This window comes from Spinacia oleracea, chromosome 1 (assembly GCF_020520425.1).
Source record: "Spinacia oleracea cultivar Varoflay chromosome 1, BTI_SOV_V1, whole genome shotgun sequence".
NCBI classification, from domain to species: Eukaryota; Viridiplantae; Streptophyta; class Magnoliopsida; order Caryophyllales; family Amaranthaceae; genus Spinacia; species Spinacia oleracea.
The window spans coordinates 24605361-24614326 of NC_079487.1; positions in this window are offsets into that span (position 1 = coordinate 24605361).

Below are 8966 nucleotides of genomic sequence, written 5' to 3' on the forward strand. Positions count from 1 at the left end.
TTTGACTCACTTGCAACATTGAGATAAACGCATACTTAGCTTAAACCAACGACACTTTATTATGTTCGAAGAAGTTTTTGAAAATCATTTGAAAATTATTTAAAATCCGAATCCTACTGCGTATAATCCGAGGTGTCCTAAGTAAGTTGACTTATAGAAGGGTTCGTACAGGATTACACGAGTGAATCAAAAATACTGTTACGATTTTTGGAATGCTGTCTAAGGATTTGCTGGAAGCCAGGGTGCAGGCGTCAAGATATACTTGTGCCCGTTTGGCATATGCTTTAGGCTTTTAGGGCCATCTTTTCCAAAATTGCGGGAATATAAACCGTTTTCAAATAGACTTAGATTTACTTGGTGTATGTCTGCACAAAAGGTCAAGGTATACTTAGTTCTTTCCCTAGCTCTTTCATTTCAATTTTTATCCCCCAGTTGTTGTTATGTCTCCCCATTAATGATGCTTTCAGATTTCGATTTTAGATGCCCGTGTCATATGTCTGAGTAGGGTGAGCCTTGGTTAGGTGCCAAGTCCTATTGACAATGTCTGATTTTTTTTTCAAAGGGGATTAGCAAGCATTCGAATTACCATGAACGGGTGCCCTGAGTTCGAAGGAACGATGGGGTGATGCCGTAGAACAATCCTCTTTATTGCAAGCTTACTGCCTTTACTACTTGTTGGCGATTATGACTGTGTCTGGTTGTGAAAGAAGGTCTTTAAGCGAACGACTATATCTAGTGGTGAAAGAAGGTCTTTAAGTGAGTTAGTTCGCTTTAGGGAGGGTCAAGCCGAGTACTTTAGAGGTCATGAACGCTTGCGCTAGCCCCCATTCAATTGAGGCAAAGCGATCCTTTTGAGTCTTGGCTAAGTTCCTAGGAGTGTGAGTGCTCCTTCTGGCAAGGGTACGTGCCCTTATTATTTTTCGATGTGTGCTCATTAATTTTGGCATTTTGATGACTTGGATTCTTTCTTTTGACTTAAATTTTTCTTTCGACTTGGATTGCAAGTAATTAAATTTCAATAAGGGACTTCTATTTTTTATTCTTGTTTTTCTATAGGCTTTAATATTTTTGTCAAATTGGTTGGACCGAATCATCGATTGCCTACGTATCCGCCTTAAATAAATTTAATTTAGAATCAGGTCTTGCGTAGTTCTTAGCCTACAAAATGGTTTCTTAGAATGCTGATTTTAAACAAGTACGTTCTGAGGTGGAACCGTATTGTTTGAAATAGGATGAGATAAGTGAAATTCATTATTATTTTAATCTGCTGCTTTGCCGTAATCCGAAATTTTGTTTTATTTTTTAAGTACATGTATTTTCTTTTCATGTGTTTTTTGGTACGTATACCTGAATACGTGTTGTACCCCTCCAAGTGTTCGTTATTTTTCCATGCATGTGCGGATAAAATGACGAGCACTTCTGGACAAAATTTGGCAAGCCGAGAGATTCAGCGCCCAGGCTGGGGCGCTAAAGATTTCGGCGCCCAGCTGTGGGCGCTGAAAATTATTTCTGGGCGGATCTTTTTGGTGCGCTAAATGCTTCTTTTCCTTTTTAGACTAACTTTAGAGGCGCTTTGCAAAGTTTGCTTTTGTATTATTTACATTTTTTGTACTTTTCATTTGTCTTTTTTTTTTTTATATTCGTGACTCAAGACGGTTTGAAAGATGGGTTGAATGAGATAGGGTAATTTGTATAGGTATTGGTCAAGCATAAGGATTACATCTGCTAGGATTCACATTTTACGGCCTCAGACTAGTGTCACGAGTTTACATCAATCAAGGCCAATGAGTAGCATAGGGACGGCTCAAGGGTATATCAACAGGACGTATCCAAACCAGTTATATGGTCATTATGCTAATGGTGGTGTAAGAGCAGGTTTGGACTTTCGAAATGATGGGCATGACGCACGTGTCAATGGCCGTGCGTGGTTTGCGGTTGATAACAAGTTCAAAAACAAGAGTTGCGGTAATGGTTTCTTGGGTTATGGCAATGAGAACATGGATGGGTTAAATGAGCTGCACAGGGACCCCAGAGCCAAGGTGTCTAAGAGCATAAGGATTGGAATGGGTAGACATCGTAGAATTTTATGATTTGGATTGGTTGACTCAATTCTTTTCCTTCTTTTACTTGGGTAGATTTCGCACTTTGGGAGGTACGGGCTAAATATTTCATGGCTCTTTTCGCTCTCCCTTTTCTCTTTCTCTTTTTTCTTTTTGCTTGGGATTTCTCCCCAACATAAATCCTTCAATTTGTTTGGGCTAAAAGGTAGATGGTTGTGGTCTTTGAGTCACGAGGCGAGACTGAGTGAGCCTCGTTTGGTAGGCCTATAGTGGACCTTTAACTTTAGTAGGCCTAGGGTGGACCTTTAGCTTTAGTGGATCTAGGGTGGACATTTTAAATTGTCTTACTTTGCAAGCGTATTTAGTCGTTTCTTAAAATGTGCAAATAGCGTTGATTCAAAATGTTGTTTTTACCTTATTGAAATTTAACGAAAGAATTACATCGAAAATAATTTTTTGCTTCTTTTTCAGATTCCAGTTTCTCGGATTTTAACTTGAAGTTGTGATTTAGACTCAAACTTTCATTAATCTTTCTGATTATAACCCGTGTATGAATAAGGAGGTGGCCTAGACTCAAAATAATGACGTGGCGTAAGCCTATAATACTTGACCAAGCAACTTTCAGGTTTAGATTTATTGGACCATAACTTTCGTTGGCTGACACTTCAGATTTTAACCCTTGGGTGTTCATTTGTCATGCGCCATTTTCTTAATATTGGCAAGGTAGTCAGTTGGGGAGATCGAATTTTTATTTTTGCAAGACTAGAATCATTAGTGCGGCTTCCGTCTTAGTGTGTATTACTTTACCCCAATGGTAGCCTTATGGCATGCAGATTTGGGTATTTTCATGGTTGGTCATGTTGCATTCATGGAAAATCTTTTAGTCCGTACTTAGGAGTATTTAAAGGAGCGAGTGGCTCGAGAGGACTACGATGGTCGTGACCCAATGTGATCATAAGCCTTAAGGCCATTAATAATTTTTTGCCAATGGTATTGATACCTTAGGTTCACTTTGGGGGTTGTGCGACTATGGAGGAATGATTTTCAGAATGTGACTGTTTCCATTTTGCAAATACTATAATATATTCTTTTATTGGTGAGAGAGAGTATTGAGGCCGTAGACTCTTAGCAAGGGATGACAATTACATATGGGTGCCTATTAATTTAAATGTCAGGAAGGGGGACTCAATATGGTTTAACCTTTTAACTTGCAGAACGACACCAAGCATTAGGACCGATTCTATGGATAAGACAACTGAGACTTTAGGATTTAGATTGTACTTTGGCATAGCCTAGTCTAGACTCGGATTTATTTTTTTTCGAACATTATTTTTCTTGAAAACTTCATTTGAACATTATTTTTTTGAATACTTTGCCCATGTGACATTCAAGGTTATTTCAATTAGCGTGCTCGGTTTTGGTGCCGAACATCGTCGTCGTAGGAGGCCTAACAGCGACACAAAGAGTTATTTATTTTTATTTTTTAGTCGCTTTTAGAATCGAGTGCCTTTTCATACGCCCTTGCAACAATTTTTACGAAAAGTGTTTTTTTTTTCTACGTGTTTTTTTGCGCGGGCACCGAGGCTGCTGTGCTTGACCAAAAAAGGCCAGGCAGCAACTTCAGCGCCCAGTGATGGGCGTGAGAAATTTTAGCGCCCAGCCAGGGGCGTTGAAAATGCGTCCCTGGCTGGTTCTCGTTTTCTGTTTGCGTCTACTTTTGTTCATGCGACTTCGATTTTGCGTGCTTGCCTAATAACGTCCTCTACGCGTTGTGCAGCGTTTGTGGGATTCGTTACAGGCCATCCCGAGCGTCGCTTATTTTTGTGGCGATCGTTCGGGTTTGCGGAACACGTATTTCGGTATAACTCTTTGGCAAATTGGTTTATGAATGTTTGGGCAATTTTTAAGGTCGTTGGTTTTTCTAGGATAGTTTGTCACACACAATCATATATTTCGCTACACATAACTAACATTGCATCATGAGGCAATAATAATATGTCATGTAGTTTATGATAGGCTTCTATGGGTAGTTTTTGCGCCTGGCTTGGTACCGCTTCTATCGTAGATCTAACACATGCCCCGGTCGAGGTAGTGTCTTCAACAGCCGAATTTCGCTCAAGAGGCCAACCCGCAAGTGCAAGCCAAGGGGGCATGCAGGCGAGAGGGATCTAATGGGCGAGCGATTGGGTTTGGGACGGGTGTACTACTAGCGAAAGTGCCGAGTGGACAACATTCGAAGCGTATGCACCCCCCGGTTGGCGATGGGTATCCTTAGTCCCAACTCCCAAGATGAAACACCAAGGGAGCCAAGATTCGTTATGCGGTTCTGTCCGTTCACATTAATATGCTGATTTTCAGGTCGTCCCAACTTGATTGGGAAATAAACGCGGGGTAGGATCGTTTCACCCTTCGGCTATTTTGATTACCTACAAGCACGAGTATTTCCTTCACTATCCTCAGTGGAGTCGCCACTGTGAGGGGGTCGAAAAAGCACGAGGCTATTGCGTGACCTCGTCCCTCGTGGGTGTGACGCTTCTTTTTGTCAAATCAAGTGTAATTGGATTTCCTTTGAGTTTACACCCAATTGACTAGTAATATAGGAGTCGCCATTCAGTTTTTAACGACAATGAGAAAAACTGACAAAACCCGGTTATCGTGACATAAAGGGAGTGCAATTATGTTTGACCACGACGGCCGTAGGTTCCCTTGTGATCCCTGGTGGTGGGGATTGCTCAACGTACACCCGCAAGGTAGAGATTGAGGGTTCGGGGGACTGTAACTACCGAGAGGAGTACTCTCTCTTCGATAACTCCAGAGGCAGGATATCCTTACTAGCTCAGCATAAATAATTGAAGGGACATGCGTTAACTATTAAACTAATCTGAGTTGATTTTATCAATATGCAACATATAGTACTAGATCGAACGCGATTATCTGATTTAGATTGTTTTAAGGGACCTAGCATGATAATCAAATTTCCCAAAAATATCATATTTATTAAGCGTGATCGAACAATCATATTTCAGTTAGTTTAACAGTTCATAAAAGGGCGAGGAAAGCAATTAAACCATGGAAAAGGGACACATTACGACGCACCCTTGAGAGGTGCGTCACGGTTCTCAGAAAACTAACCACTTTGACTTTGCTATTTCTCCTTTTATTTAACGAATCTCAAATTATGGGACGGGATACGTTTTGTTCGATTTATGGATCGATTGCGACAGAACGCGTGATCAGTTTTGCAGCGTGAGGCTTAGGCTTAGGGGTTTAGAGTCAATACTCAGAATATAATTGTGTGTTGTGTGTTTTCACGTCGAACTTAGGGGTCTATTTATAGGAAAGAGTGGCGTAGAAAGATAGTTTTTCGGGAATTTGAATACGAAACGGATTAGGAAAAGAATCCGTCCCAGGTATTTTCGGCGCCCAGCTCTGGGCGTCAAAGATTTCGGCGCCTAGGGCTGGGCGTTGAAAATAGGGTCTGGCAGAATTCTTTGTCAGATTGGACTCTAGAGTACGGAGTTCATTAAGAGACTTAATCCGAGTTATTTGGTGCGTATCAATTTACGACGGAATGCGTCTGGGCCCTTTACGAACTCTAGGTTCGTTATGAGTTTAATTAATACGTTAACTCTTTTATCGAACTGCGATAGGAATAGAATTCCTTTTACAATTTCTATCTCTTTTAGGATTTATGTTGGGGTGCAACACCTAATTCTGACAAGTTTATATCTTTTTATTCTTACTACTTTTAGCAACTACCCTTTACGGCAGTTACTATTTTAGCAGGTTTCTATAAATAGCAGGTTTCGGGTGAAATGAAAAGGGGTGATCGAGATTCGTTATTTTATAGGAGATGCGTTGTCAAGTGGAGATTTATGCTTTCATCATCGAACCTTCCCTTTCGGGAATGGGGACAAAAGTAGGTGTCTACACCCACCGCAAGGCAGGCCCAGCGCGCGCCAAGGCCACGGCAGCGTGTGGGCCTCGTGGCGTGGGCAGCGAGCTCACAGGCCGCGCGCGCATAGGCGCCCCTCGTGGGCTGTCGTGCGTGTGTGTGTTTGTGTTCATACACGATTCCTAAAACTATTAGGATTTGATATATGATTAAATTCCTAAACCTAAGAGGATAAATTAATTAATTAGAGTTCTAATAGGATTCTAGTTTAATTAATTCGTATCCTAATAGGATTCCAGTTCCTTTTCCATACCTCTATAAATAATTGCCTAGGGTTATTATTTACTGAGACAATTGAAGTATTCAAAAGGTAAGTTTTTGAAAGAAAAATTCAGCCATACACTTGCACTAACCTAGCCGAAAATCCTAGTACCTTAAGGGCGATTCTAGTTGGTCAATCTTGAGGCGGATCCGGACATACTGTGGACTATCTACGGAGGGACGACACTTGGAGTCCTAAAGACTTGTTCTTGTTCGGTTCGGGCGCAGCTTGGGAGGGCACGCAACAAAGTGTATGCATCTAAACTATGCTAAATGATTATGTGTAAATAATATGCTTTCCTTGCTTTATGGTTTTTCCGCATGATTTATGTTTCGTCATATGAATCATAACCTAACAGTGGTATCACGAGCCTCTTATTATTTTCATAATCTAAATTGCATAAACATGATTAAATTTCACAAATTTGCAAGGAATTAAAAGGGGTGATTAATTTTCGTAATTGTTAATTAATTGCAAATTGCGTTTATTTAATTATATGTACGCAGTTTTTCGGCATTTTCTTCGTTACTCATCCAAATCGAGTGGTTTTTTGTGTCAGTTTTTCGGCCGAACCCAGAATTCCCAAATTCGAAGCCTAACTATGACTTTTAGGAGGTTTTAGTTTTTCGAACGCAAAAGTTTGTAAATTTAAGATGTTAAATTAAGTATTTGCGATTCTTGTTGATAAATCTTGAATTTTTGACAGACCTACAGTATATGTTTAACAAGTTTGAATGCCTAGCCTTGTTAATTATACAACCTAATTTGTAATTATGATTAATTTGTTGAAATTCGAATAATTTAGAATTAATTTGATTTTCATAATTAATTAATAGTTTAATTAGGTATCTATGATTAAAATCCACCATAAAAATTGTTAATTTATGTTAAATTTTTAATTTTTATGACCTAGATTTGAATCCATGTTAATCGGAAATTAATTGATTAATAAATTTTCGATTTTCCGCCCTAAAATTATGAAATTAATATGTTTTATTAATTTGTCATTAATTTTGAATTAAAAATTTTAAATTTTATGAAAACGCTCATTAATGTTGCACGCACAAAGCAATGGAAGCTACGTGTTACCCTCAAGGGGTGTTGTATAGTGCGGGCACGCGACGACTAGCAAGGGAGCTCGTCGCCCTTGCGGTACGAATGCAGCGAGCAACATAGCGCATGGCGCGCGCACGAGGCAACGCAGCCTGTGTGTGTGTGCGTGTGTGCTAAGCGATAGGCGAGGACGACGATGCAAGGCACGAGCGACGAGCAAGACGCTTGTGGGCAGCGATGCTGCCGCGCCACAGCGCGCCTGGCTCGCCCAGCCAGCAAGCAGAACGCGCGAGCAGGGAGCGATCCCTAGCTCGGCGCGCGCTTGCCTGCGCAGCAACACGCGACACACCACAAGGCTGCGCGCAGCGTGGCCAGCTGTGGCGTGTCGCTGTGTGTGCTTTGTGCTACGATCAATCGAACGGGGCGCGCTGCCTCGTAGCTTGATGGGGCTTGGGCGCAAGCCCAAGTGCCTCGTCTCGCGACGATCGGTACGTTTTGATTTTAATTTTAATTTTTAGTTCGGAAACGATTTTAATTAATTTTAAAATTCGAAATTTAAATTGTTTTCTTGGATTTTAATTTTGAATATTATAATTATTATAAATTTTATTTATACTAATTATTTTACTAAAATTAAATCTTGAATTAATTTAAATTCGTTTAATTCAACTAAAATAAATTAAATTAATGGATTCGATTATAAATTTATATGAGCTTTAAATTTTAATTAAATTTGTATGTTTCCGGTTAGACTAAAAATACATTTTTATGTTTAAAATTAGTAAAGCATATGAATTTATTGGTTTAAGTGGGAGCACTTTTAGTCATAAACTCTTGATTAGGTCTACAAATCCCTTAAGGTTAAAAAACTTGATTAGAATTAATAAGGACTGAATAATGGGTAGATTATTGGTGCCCTTGATTAATTGCTGCAAATATTTATGTGATGCATAACGTGTTTTACTAACCAGCTATGTGGGCCATTCATGATAATGAATGGGTGAATGGTATATATTGCATATGTACTGTTTTGCAGGTTATGAAGTGACTAGTATGGCCCAAATAGGATAGAAAATATGGTCTGCGTACCATTAATTTGAATGTAATTGGTCTAAAGTACCAAAATTGTTTTTCAATTAAAATATGGTCTGCGTACCATCAAATAGTTGTAATTAGTTTAATTATAGCTTATCCTATTTGAAGAAAATCGTGCCTCCCACGGAGATTTTCAAGACGGACTTTGAAGTTGAAGCTTCAAGATGAAGTCGGGCCATACTAGATCACATTTATCTGATGCATGTTTTAAGTTATTTATTGCTTTAAATATGTGATATGAAATTCTCGTCCGATGCGCTTCCGATTAAATTCCCGGTTCCGGAATTCATTTCCGATACGAACAATATTTAATATTTCCGATTCCGGAATTAATTTCCGTTTCGAACAAATATTTAATATTTCCGTTTCCGAAATTATTTTCCGATTCCGATAATATTTCCGATTCTGAAAATATTTCTGTTTCCGGCAATATTTCCGATTCCGGCAATATTTCCATTTCCGATAATATTTTCCGATACGTACCATGTATCCGTTTCCGGAAACATCTACGACTTGGATAATATTTATATTTCCGATACGA